The following is a 12,532-nucleotide window of genomic DNA, read 5'->3' as shown; positions in this document are numbered from 1 at the left end:
GGAATTGTGTTTAACATCCAAAGTTATCACACTCTGAGTTGATTCCAGCTTAACTTCAATAACATAGAAAAATCTGCACCCTTTTTTTAGTTATTAACGTCACAGAATTACATCTTTATAAATTGTGTGCCTCAAAACACAGATTAATATTTTTTTGCATTAGTTCGTTAAATCATTTGGAAAGGAAAAAGTGGAATAATAAACCAAAACTATATTACAAATATGCTGACTTTCATAATTGCCCAAGTAATTACCTTACCCAGCAATCTTTGCTTCTTCATATGACTTTCAGTTACTGTTCAGTGCCCTTTCATTTCAAGTGGTAAAACTCCCTTTAGACTTTCAGGACAGATCTAGTAGTAAGACTTCCTTAGCTTTTGTTTATCTGAAAATATCCTCATACCTTCCTCACTTTCAAAGATCAGTTTTGCCAGATAAAGATTTTTTGGTTGACATTTTTCTTTAAGCACTTTGAAAATATCAGCCCATTTCTTTCTGGCCTCCAAGATTTCTGGTGAGATGTCTACTGATAATCTTACTGAGAATCCCTTGTATGTGACGGGTTGCTTCTCTCTTGCTGCTTTCAAAACTCTCTTTGTCTTTTGACAGTCTAACTATAATGTGTCTTTGTGTGGGTCTCTTTAAATACACCCAATGTGGGGCATCTGGGTGGCTCAGTCGGTTGAGCGTCCAACTTCAGCTCAGGTCATGATCTCGCAGTCTGCGAGTTCGAGCCCTGCGTCGGGCTCTGTGCTGACAGCTTGGAGCCCGGAGCCTGCTTCAGATTCTGTGTCTCCCTCTTTCTCTGCTCCTCCCCTGCTCATGCTCTGTCTGTCTCTCTCTCTCTGTCAAAAATAAATAAACATTAAACAAAATTTTAAAAATAATAATAAATAAATAAATACACCCAATGTGGAGTTTGTTGAGCTCTTTAGATGTTTATGTTCATTTATTTCATCAAATTTGAGATGCTTTGGTCAAATAATCTTTCTGTCTCTTTCTGTCTTCTTCTTAGGGGACTCCCACAGTACATATTTTGATCCACTTAATGGTACCCCATAGACCCTTAGGTTCTGTTCACTTTTTTCCCCAACCTTTTGGGCATGAACAATGATTTTCTATTTTTCCCAGTTGCTTTTGAATGTTCCAGTCCTTAAAAGTCAAGGTCCCAACAGAGAAAAAAAAAAAGAAAAATGAGGAGAAAAAAAATGTGTCAGCCCTTTAAATTCTCTAGAAGTCACTTCAGCCAAATGTAGTAAGCCTTTCAACAATAGGATGGGGGATTGTGAAATGATGGCTACCCATCTCTGCGCCTGCACCTCTGTGATCACAGGCATCAATCAATCAATCAATAAAAAAAAAAAAACCACACAGAGCGCAAATCCCCAATATTTGGAGGGCAAGGTCCTTTTTGTTCCATTGGCTTCTGTGAGGTGTGTGTAAATTGCTCCCAGAACACATGAACAGCTGGCTGCCAGGGACCTAGGAGTGGTAAGTGATAGCTGATGCTGTACTAAGAACTGAAATTGACTCAAACTAACCATGACTTACCATCCAAGCCTTCTCTGGAAGCTGGAAGCCTTCAAGTAGGTACAATTTCTGAAATCGTTACCACAGACAGATGCTGCCAGTACAGTTATTGTCAAGGTGGGGAGACAGCTTTCTGGTGCTTCTTATTCTGACATCTTCCTAGAACCTTCTTCAGCATGTTTCTTATTGAGCTAAGTTTGCACTTTTGTCCCAATAATCTCACTCCTAGGTATTTACTAAAGAGCAATGAATAATGAATATCCACAAGATAAAATGTATGTGAATATCTTAAGGGTTTAAAAAATCATCTCCCTAAACTGGAAACAACTCAAATAATCTTCAACTTGTGAATGGTAAAAAACAAAACCAAAAAACAAATAAACAAAACACCAAGTTAGTATAACCATATAATGGCACACAATTAATCAATAAAAGAATGGAAACATCTGACATGGGAAGTTGATGTAGACTCAACTTTCCCTTCTCCATCCAGTAAGTATATCTACATGCAAGAGACATAACACAAAAGATAATCAAATTAGAACTCTGAAAAACAGAAAGAGGAAGGTGAATTAGTTAGAAATACCAAGACGGGAGGAAAAACATAGGGGTCATTCTTCTTAGCATCCCCACCCTATCCAACAAGAAGAACATGGTTCAAATCTGGTGATTTTGACCTCCAAGTAAGCACAGAATGTGTCCAATGTATGACTAGCCATCCACCGGATCGAATGGGAGTCTGGTGACAAGACCAGGAGACCACAGCAGGATCAGCAAGAGGTTTCAGCCAGAAGCTTCACTGCCAAGAAGTGCACAGGGGAAGCACTCAACATCTCCACTCAGCTGAGATTTTCCAGCCAGAGAAAAATGCCCATCTTGGGAAACTGACAAGAGGGGTCCTGCCACAACAAACATCCATCCTGGGAAGAACTCTGAAAACAGAGAGAAAATAGACTGAAAAACAATTAATAAGCAGAGCCGAGGGACCTATGAGACAATAACAAAAGATCCAACCTTTGTGTCATCTGTGTCCCATAGGAGAAGAGAAAGAGAATGGGGCTGAAATGGTGTTTGAAAAAATAATGGCTGAATATATCCTAAATGTGATGAAAGATAAACCCACACCACAAAGAAGCTGAATGAATCCAAAATAGGATAAACTCAGAGAAATCCATGCAAAGATACATTGTGATTACTGAAAACTAAAGATGAAGGAAAAAATCTTAGCAACAGAGAGAAAAGACACATTATCTATAGGGAACACCAGTTCAAATGACAGCAGATTTCTCATCTGAAACCTTGGAGGTCAGAAGGAAGTAGCACATTTTTCAAATGATAAAAGAAACGTCAACCATGGATTCTATATCAGGTGAAACTGTCCTTCAGGAATAATAGGGAAGTAAAGACATTGTCAGATGAAGTAAAACTAAAATTATTTGTCACTGAGAGGCCTACTTGTAAAGAATGGCTAACATAAGTTCTTTAGACAGAAAAGAAATGTTAGGGAAGAAATCTTGGAGAATCAGGTGGAAGCCAGTAGGAAAAGGCAGAAAAACTGGTAAATGCAATAGACTATCCTTATCCTCATGAGTTTTTAAAGACTGTATGTGATGGCTAATACAAGAGTTATAATGCCATCTGATACTTAAGACAATGATATTTGTAAGTGGGAGAGGTAAAAGAAGTTAAATGGAAGAATTGCACACAACTAAAAGTAATAGAACACTAATGTCATTATATACAACTCTTTGGAAATGTACAACCTTTTCAAACGTTTTAATTAAAATAAAACAAACAAAGAGCAGGACTGAACAACCAGTCGTGCAACACCAATGATACATGATGATAAATGAACCAAGCCAGACTCAGAGGCCACAGAACGTATTTGATTTAAAAGACACGCTGACATATGCAATCTTCAAAAATAGAAAGTTCATCCATGTTTACCAGGGACTGTGGTGTGAGAAGTGGGATTGATAGCTAAGGGGCACAAGGGAATATTTGTGGATATGGAAATGTTCTGTATCTTGATTTTGGTGGTGGTAACATGATTGTTTGTGCTTGCCAATGTCCATAGACTGTACACCTAGGAAGGGTGAAATTTACTCTGTAAATTATAGTTGAAAACCTGCATGAAAAAATATATATTTATTTTTTGATTAATCGGAGTTCTAGATAGCTGAATTTCCTCATCACTTCCATTTCTGGCCTTTATACAGATCTATGATGACATTCTTAGGAGAAGATATCTCAGTGTCTTTATTTAGTCATGTGGTTTCTAGTAGACTTCTAGGAAATCATTTCCTGTAAGTCTTTTTTCCTCTATCCATTTTCCCATGCTATTCTAGGCTTACTCACGTGGTTTATTTAAGTGTCCTAGTCACGGTCAAGTCTTTGCTTAACTATATGCCAGGGTTGTGCTTACTACTGGACTTACAGATGTAAAGGGAACCAAGTTTGGTCTTTATCCCTATAGATCCACTCCCTGTCTTATATGACAATGCATAAAGCATTGTCCAGTAAAAGCATCTCACTGGATAAGTTTAGGCATCTCCCAAAAGGCTGCCTGAACAGTTAGTATGACCATGTGTGTGTATAGCTCTGGCAGATTTTTTATTTAAAAAATTTTTTTAGTGTTTATTTTTGAGAGAGAGAGACAGAGAGATAAAACCTGAGCGGGGAAGGGGCAGAGAATCCGAGGCAGGCTCCAGCCTCTAAGCTGTCAGCACAGAGCCTGATGTGGGGCTCAAAATCATGATCCGTGAAATCATGACCTGGGTGAATTGGGTCACCCAACTTACTGAACCACCCAGGCGCCCCACTCTGGCAGGTTTTTTTTTTTTAAGCCATTACTCTGTAATAAGAAGAACAATGGCTGGCATTTATTGAGTGCTTCCTTTTTATCAAGTTTTCATTAATATGTCACTTCTATATTTTCAATTAATGTTTATGATAATCCTATAAGAAAGATCCTACTAGGATCCTGACTTACAGGTGAGGAAATGTAAGTTAAATAACTCATCTAAAGTCATACAGGTAGCAAGTGGTAACCCGGTTACTTTGCCATTGTTCTTGAATTCTGCTGGGCACAGGTGGCCTGCCATGTGCAAGGGACCTGAAGGGAGAAATTAAAAACTCAAAACCCTGCAAAATAACTTTTCCACCTACTGACTGCTTACATGCCAGATAACCTAGTCACTGTTATCTTTCTAACTATATTAGTGAACACAACTAAATAGTACAAGACGACTTTGTGTCTGCATCGTTCATTGCTTTCAGCTTGGGGGTGAACACAGGTACAGGTTAGAGATTCTATAATGGAAAGATAAGAGTACTGAGAACAAAGGAGTAATTTAAAATCATAATGTCCTGGGGCACCTGGGTGGCTCAGTCAGTTGAGGTTGAGCGGCCGGCTTCGGCTCAGGTCATGATTTCATGGTCTGTGAGTTCGAGCCCCGTGTCAGGCTCTGTGCTGACAGCTCGGATCCTGGAGCCTGTTTCAGATTCTGTGTCTCCCTCTCTCTGACCCTCCCCCGTTCATGCTCTGTCTCTCTCTGTCTCAAAAATAAATAAAAGTTAAAAAAAATAAAAAATAAATAAAATCATAATGTCCTGCTCTGTCGTCATAATCTCACGGTCATTTGCATCACATTAGGATTAAGTATTGAGGAATGTCATAACATCAGCAGCGATGAATATGCAAAGGAGAGCCTTGAGGGGCTTTAGCTACCAGGAAATCTTTTGTAAATATTTATTTATTTATTTGGAGAAAGAGCATGCGCGTGTCTGTGTGTGCAGGTGCACAAGAGGGGGTGGGAGGGTGGGGGGAGGTTGCACGGCAAAGAGAGAGAGGGAGAGAGAGAATCCCAAGCAGGCTCCGCAGTGTCAGCACAGAGCCTGATGCAGGGCTCAATCTCATGAATCATAAAATTACCGCCTGAACCAAAATCAAAGGTCAAACACTTGAACCTACTGAGCCACCCAGGTGCCCTTTCGATTATGAAACCTTAATTAGTACCTCAAACCACCCTAAATAAACATGCGATTTAAGACCTGATATGTAGCTTCAAGTAAAGTTCTACAAAGAAAACTTCCTCCCTCAGGTCCCCCTTATGGAGAAATTTAGGAGCCAGTACTGGTGTGCAATATGAAAAATGCACAACAACAGTATTTCTGGTTTTCATTCTTGATCCAGCCATTCCTTCTTGTCCTGCACACACATGTACTTGCACACGCACGCACACACACACGCATATACACAGCATGCCCCTTGAAGAGAACACTGTAATACTTTCCTATAGCAGAATCAGGAATATATTTCCAGTAACCTCAGCTTGTTCCAGTTCTCAGGATAAATCTCGACTTTCAACCTGACAACTTTCATATGTGAAAAATTTACCTGGACACACACACAAATAGTATTTGATGATCATTCTCTATTTAATTTTGCCGCAGTTCTCTAAAGGCTGCATTGGAATCACCCATGCTTTCGTTTAACACGCATACAATTACCATTACTAGAAAATTGTATAGAAGAGACAGTACCTATCTGTCTCCACACACACTTTTATACACTCTATTAAAATCCCTTACTTTGCCAATTATATTTCTCTGTGCCTGGTTAGTCAGGCATCCTTTATGCTTGCGAAGGTCAGTCTACATGCTGTCAGGTAACATTAGAGAGACTTCCAATTTCATTTCTATATAGATTCTTCCCGAAGTCCCTATCATTAGACACACTGCCAGTGAAGCTTCCAGTTGGGCACATCGGGGTTTATGTCACTGTGACAGGTCACCGAAATATGCCAGTACCACACTAACACTAGCCTTGCATTTTGCTTTTACATTTATTTTAACCTTAATGAAGCCTTGTGCTGGAAAGAGAGACTGGCATAGCAAAGAAGAGTGAGTCATTACAATCCCCTGCGATCCCACAAGGAAATGTCAGTGAAACAGCTCAATCTTCATTGCTTTTTATATGTGAGGACCAGGTAGATTTTCAATTTCTTTAAAATACTTTCAATAATCAAGGTTTCCTTGCAGCCTCCGTCTTCCTTAAAATCTGCAGTCTCTTTCCTTTCCCTTCCCTGCTATTTACAGAAAAAAAAACTAATCATCTTGAAAAGTATCTGTACTGAATTTTTGTTTTGTTTTCCCAGAAAATCATGAAAAGTGTAGTTGTGCATAAATTGGAGACATTTTGGCCCAAAGTCATACAGTTATGAGGCAAATTATTCATCTTTATCATTTAGTGAATTGCAAGAATTAACGTACAAGAAATTAGAGTGCATTGAGTTGTCAGAAGTTACATATTTCAGATGTATGCTTATCGACACAGGTGCTCTTTTAAGGAATTTCTTTTAAAAAATAGTTTCTATGGCAACCACATTACATTTAAGACCAAAAAGAATGATCTTCAACTCAAATTGGAGACTTGCACTGTATATTGAGATCATTCCAATAAATTGCAACAATGTAATCTGTGCTAACACTCTAATGTTTTTCAGGTCTTCTCATTTTTTTTGTAACACACCTAAGTATGCCTCTGGGACTGAGTGAAGTCTCAGGGTGTAGAATCCAGATTGACAGGTGTTTTTTTTTCTTATTCCTTTCAAGGTCTGCCTAAAATGGCAATCAACCACAAGAGCACAAGGATATACATTTCCTCACACTTTCCAACAGTGGCATAAAACTATAAATTTCACCAGCCTAACGAACGGAAATATTAAGTCTGGTTTTGTTTGCATATTCCATAATACTAGTGAAGGTCAAGGAGTATTCATTACTATCAGGTATTTTATATCCTCCTTTGTTACTTTGTTTTTGTTTTTGAGGGGTTGTCACTAAAAAAATATTTTATAAACAAATAATAAGTAAACAAACAAACAAATAAATAATTTTATTGTTTTTCACCAGATTCTTCCTAGGTTACATATGTAGGAAATATATTCTACAGGTCTTTATCTTTTAACTTTGCTTTTAAGGACATAAAACGTTATTTCCTTGGATGGAGAGCATCTATCAGTCTTTGCTGGGCTTTGTTTTAGGGTCTTCTTTATGAGCATTTCACTCGCTGTCTTAGCCCATTTGGACTGCTCTAACAAACTACTACAGACTGGGGGGCTGATAAATAGCAGGGATTTATTTCTCACCATCTGGAGGCTGTAAGTCCTGGTTCAGGCAGGGTTCCAGGGTTCTGGTGAGGGCCGGGATGCAGACTTCTCATTGTGTCCTCACAGGATGGAAGGGGCAAGGGAGCTCCCTGGGTCTCTTTCAGAAGGGCACTAATCCCAACACTCAGGATCCACCTTCAGGACCTTATCACCTCTCAAAGGCCTACTACCCCCCAAAACTATCATGTTGGACATCAAGATTTCAGGGTATGAATTTTGTGGGGACACATTCAGACACAGTCCCTTACAACTTCATGGAAGAGTATATATCGTCATTTCCATACTTCGTTTCTATATTGTTTATTTAATACAAATCGTACACTGTTTTAGTAACTTGAAATGTAAAATATGTTTCTGTATCTTAAAGGGAAAGCTCTTCATTCATTATTTTCCACAACAGCCTTGGCTCTTCTTGTGCAAATATTGCATTATATACATTTTAGTATCATTTTGTCAGGTTCTATGAAAAACTCCTGTTAAAGCTTTGCCTGTAATCGTGTGGTATTTATTAATTAACTTTGGAGACTGGACATCTTCAGGTTCTATGAAAAACTCCTGTTAAAGCTTTGCCTGTAATCGTGTGGTATTTATTAATTAACTTTGGAGACTGGACATCTTTGCCATGTTGACTCTGTGCCATGGACATAATATTTCTAGTAATTCAGGCTACCTGTATATCTTTAGTAATATTGCTAATATTCTTATCAAAAGTGGTCTACTGTTTTGTTATTTTCTAGGTATTTTATTTTATATTCTTTTGTTTATGTTCTTACCATTATATTTTATAATTGTTGTTTGCTGACGTATGATATTTATATTTTCATCTTGTCCCAGACCATTTATTGTAAAGGTAGTTTTTCAGTGGATTCTCCTGAACTTTCTAGGTAGACTCTCATTGTCTGAACATTCTCACCAGTTTCTATCTATATTATCGTCTTTATATTTATTTTTGTTTTTCCCTATTATTTCTTCTCTATACCTGTCATCTTTCTTAATTGTTTATATTTCCTTATTCTCCTGTGAATTCCAGCCACACATGATCACTTTGTCTCTGACATATTTTTCTGCATTCATAAATTGTCTCCTTTATTCTTTATGCCACTGTGAATTGTTAAGGCAAGACTTTCTTTTGATGTACCAATCCCTTTTCTCATTGAAAATTGGTTTTTAAAAAGTTTCCATCCTTTATATCTTGTTTCGTAGTGTTCTTGTCTTATTTAAATTTTAAGAGATTTTAGAACAAATGCTCTCCGTCGTTAATTTTTTTAAGTTAAAAACGTTAGAAACCTAATTTTCCCTTTTCTTTATTGATAGTTTGATTCTTTTTATGTTGTAACATAATTTCATGAGACTCATGTTGGTTTCCATGCTTGTTAATCATTGAGCAAAGAAAAGGCTGTAGCTGATGCTGGTGATTTCTTGAGTTGAGTGTGAGTATGGGCACTCACAGTTCATTTGATGCTATTAGAATTTTTCCTGGATTTTTTTAAAGTTTATTTATTTATTTTGACAGAGAGAGAGAGAGAGAGAGAGAGCACAGGGGAGGGGCAGAGAGAGAGGGAGAGAGAGAATCCCAAGCAGCCTCCACACTGCCAGCATGGAGCCCGACACCGTGCCCGAACACACGAACCATGAGATCATGACCAGAGCCGAACTCAAGAGTCTGCTGCTTACCTGACTGAGCCACCTATGTGCCCCAATTTTTCTTGGCTCTTAAGTTGGAGGATGATACAAAAGATAAAAATTGAGGGTGTTGCCTTTTGGTGAATCTGAGCAGAGTGTCTTCTCTACATCTGATGATGCCACTACCTCCCTTACCTAGGTTGATCTCACCCCATGAAACTTCGCCCTTAGTCTTACTCACCTTAAGAAACGGCACTTAGACCAGGCCAATTGCACAAGCCAAACATAAGAATGACTCCTGACATTTATCTCTCCGTCACCGAACATCCTGTCAATGCAACTTCCAGGATACTTCCAAAAAGTACCCATTTCACTCTTTCTTCATTGGTAAGCCCCTCCTTAAAGTCACCATGATAACTCAGTAAATTGTGGAATCGATTCACCTGATCTCTCATCCAGTGCCTTCTCTCTATAGCACTCAGGTAATTTTTAAGCACCTAGATTGGTTATGGCAGTCCTTTCTGGACAATATTCCCAGATTCTGCATATCTTGTGGATAGTCACTCTGATTTGTTCTGATTTGTATCAGAGGTGACACATACCTGGCTGATAGTCACATAACTCTCTTCCAACAAGAATGAGACAGTATTCTATATTCTACAAAGCTTATTTTGACCAAGAAATACTACCTAATTTTCTAGCCCATTCAAAGGGGAAAGAAAATCTGTGGCAGAAAGTAAAACCACAGTCTTGGAAGACGGTGTTGAATATTCTGTTATCTGGTCTGAGGCTGCAGAAATCTTCTTGACCTCTAACACTTACTAAATTTGTGTGTGTGTGTGTGTGTGTGTGTGTGTGTGTGTGTGTTTAACTGGGGTAGTCAGCCTTCGTTGCTGACTTATTTATGTAAATAAAGTTGAGATTAATGTACATTCATCTTATGCAAGAATGAAATTATTTTCTTTCTAATTTAGCAGCCACAGCACACAGTGGTGAAAATAAAAGTATGCCAGTTGCATTGGCTGACTAGAAAGAGGATGTTTCACTCTCTTTTTGACCTAGGATATCACACTATATTAGACCTGAGCCAAGATAAAGAAACAATAACATCTCCCGTCCCCTGGTTTCCTTTTCCCATGGATTGCAAATGGGCAAAAATACAACCAGCCATGTTTGTTTTATTCCTAGCAACGGGAATCAAAACAAAAACAACCTGGGCGCTTCGACTCATGGGATTAGCACTGACTGGATTTGATTCAGAACGAATGTCGCTAACTGGTTTGGCAGGCAAATTATAGCAGCCGTCAGTGACCAAATGATAAGGATTTTGTGTTTGCTCCCAACTGAAACCCGTAGTGAATGAAGATTCGTTTGTGATGTGTGGAGAAGAGGTTTCCCTACCATTTTAAAAAACTTCCTTTTTTTCCTTCATAAACATCAGTTTCCCAAAACCACCAATGAAGCAGACTCTTAGGTCTAAAGGTATAATTTGTGTCTGAAAGTGTCTCGTCAGATGCGACCTCTTCAGATGAATTCCGACTCTTCAATACAGTGATGATAGGTCTCTGGGGCGAGATTAAGATCTCAGTATGATCCTCATTCTGTCGCCTGTGCGCACAGATCACTCCATGCGAACCGCAGCTTATAAGGTCGTATCGCCAGTGAAATCATGTATTTGTTTTTCCATTGCCACAATATCAAGTCCAAGTGGCCCGTCACGGCAGGTGTGCGGCAATCCTAATTTTATGCTTTATGTCCTACCCGTCTCCTTCAGCGGGCAGGCTTTGGCCACACCAAATCTGCTATTTCCCGTATCAACACATCTGCTGTGCTGCACACACTCTCCCCTCTACCACGAACCTTCTTCCTCTCTTACTCGTCCTACAGGTAAACTTCTAAGTGCCTTTCAAGCCCCTGCTCTGCAGGGTCCTGCCCTGAGAAGGCAAAGACACTCTTACAGGCAGTGAATCACTCCCTCCTCTGTGATCCCGTTGCGGGTGATTGGCTCCTTCGCTGGAGCATTCACTTTGTGGAACTAAAATCAGTTAATTTTGAGTCAGCCCTCTTGTGCTTCTTTGGGCAGGGCTGTTTGTTTATCTCCATGTCGCCTAGCACATTGCCTCACATGTAATCTCTCCTTTACCAGATGCTGGCTGCACGCACCCTCACGATTCCTGCTTCTGAGGCCTCTCTCCCTCCATTCTCAGGGCATGTGACACAAACTAGAGACTTGACAATTGCCTACCACTGAGGGGATCGCACAAGCCTTAATAACAACGAGAGGGAAGGGGAGAGGAAGACGGTGAGTATTAAGCATCTGAAAATGTTACGGTAAAATCCGTTTGGACCTCTTGTAAACACGTGGCTTCAGTCAGTGTGGGAAATGTAATGTTGACTAAGGCATCTTTTTCTTTTTTTTAAAAAAATTTTTTTTAACGTTTATTTATTTTTGAGACAGAGAGAGACAGAGCATGAACGGGGAGGGGCAAAGAGAGAGGGAGACACAGAATCGGAAGCAGGCTCCAGGCTCTGAGCCATCAGCCCAGAGCCCGACGCGGGGCTTGAACTCATGGACCATGAGATCGTGATCTGAGCTGAAGTTGGACGCTTAACCGACTGAGCCGCCCAGGCGCCCCTAAGGCATCTTTTTCTATCTTCCGTTTGAAACAAAATTTATGAAACGATGACTCCTCCGACTATTTTTATCTTGGGAAATAAAATAGCCACGGGTCATGAAGGTGACATATAATTTGCCAATAGAAACGGGCAAGGCCCGCACACTGTTCCACTTGCAGCTGTGAGGGAATGGTTGAGAGCAGATCACTCAAACAGTGAGATCCGTTAGAAGAGTTGCAGAAAATAAAAACAAATAAAAACGTCTCTTCGAAGGCATCTGAAAACCACAAAGGCATTCGGGATGTAGGAAGCCAATATCCCCGAGAGAAGGAAAACTCATTGAGGAAAGCACCATATTTCATGTACCTTTTCCTTTCAACGTAGTTGCCAATTCATAGCTGCCTAAACAGAGCACCAAAGGAATCCCCAAACAAAGTGTTACTCCAGGTGACAAGGGGATGGGGTGATAGTCTGAACCACTTTTGGCATTGACTTATTAGCTTAATTTGAAGCTTTGCCAACACTGAGCATAACTTGGCTGCTAAGATAATGAGAAACTAAATCGAGCGATTAACATTTTCATGGTGCTG

The sequence above is a fragment of the Prionailurus bengalensis genome, chromosome B2 (assembly GCF_016509475.1).
Source record: "Prionailurus bengalensis isolate Pbe53 chromosome B2, Fcat_Pben_1.1_paternal_pri, whole genome shotgun sequence".
Taxonomy (NCBI): Eukaryota; Metazoa; Chordata; class Mammalia; order Carnivora; family Felidae; genus Prionailurus; species Prionailurus bengalensis.
This window is presented reverse-complemented; position numbering follows the sequence as displayed.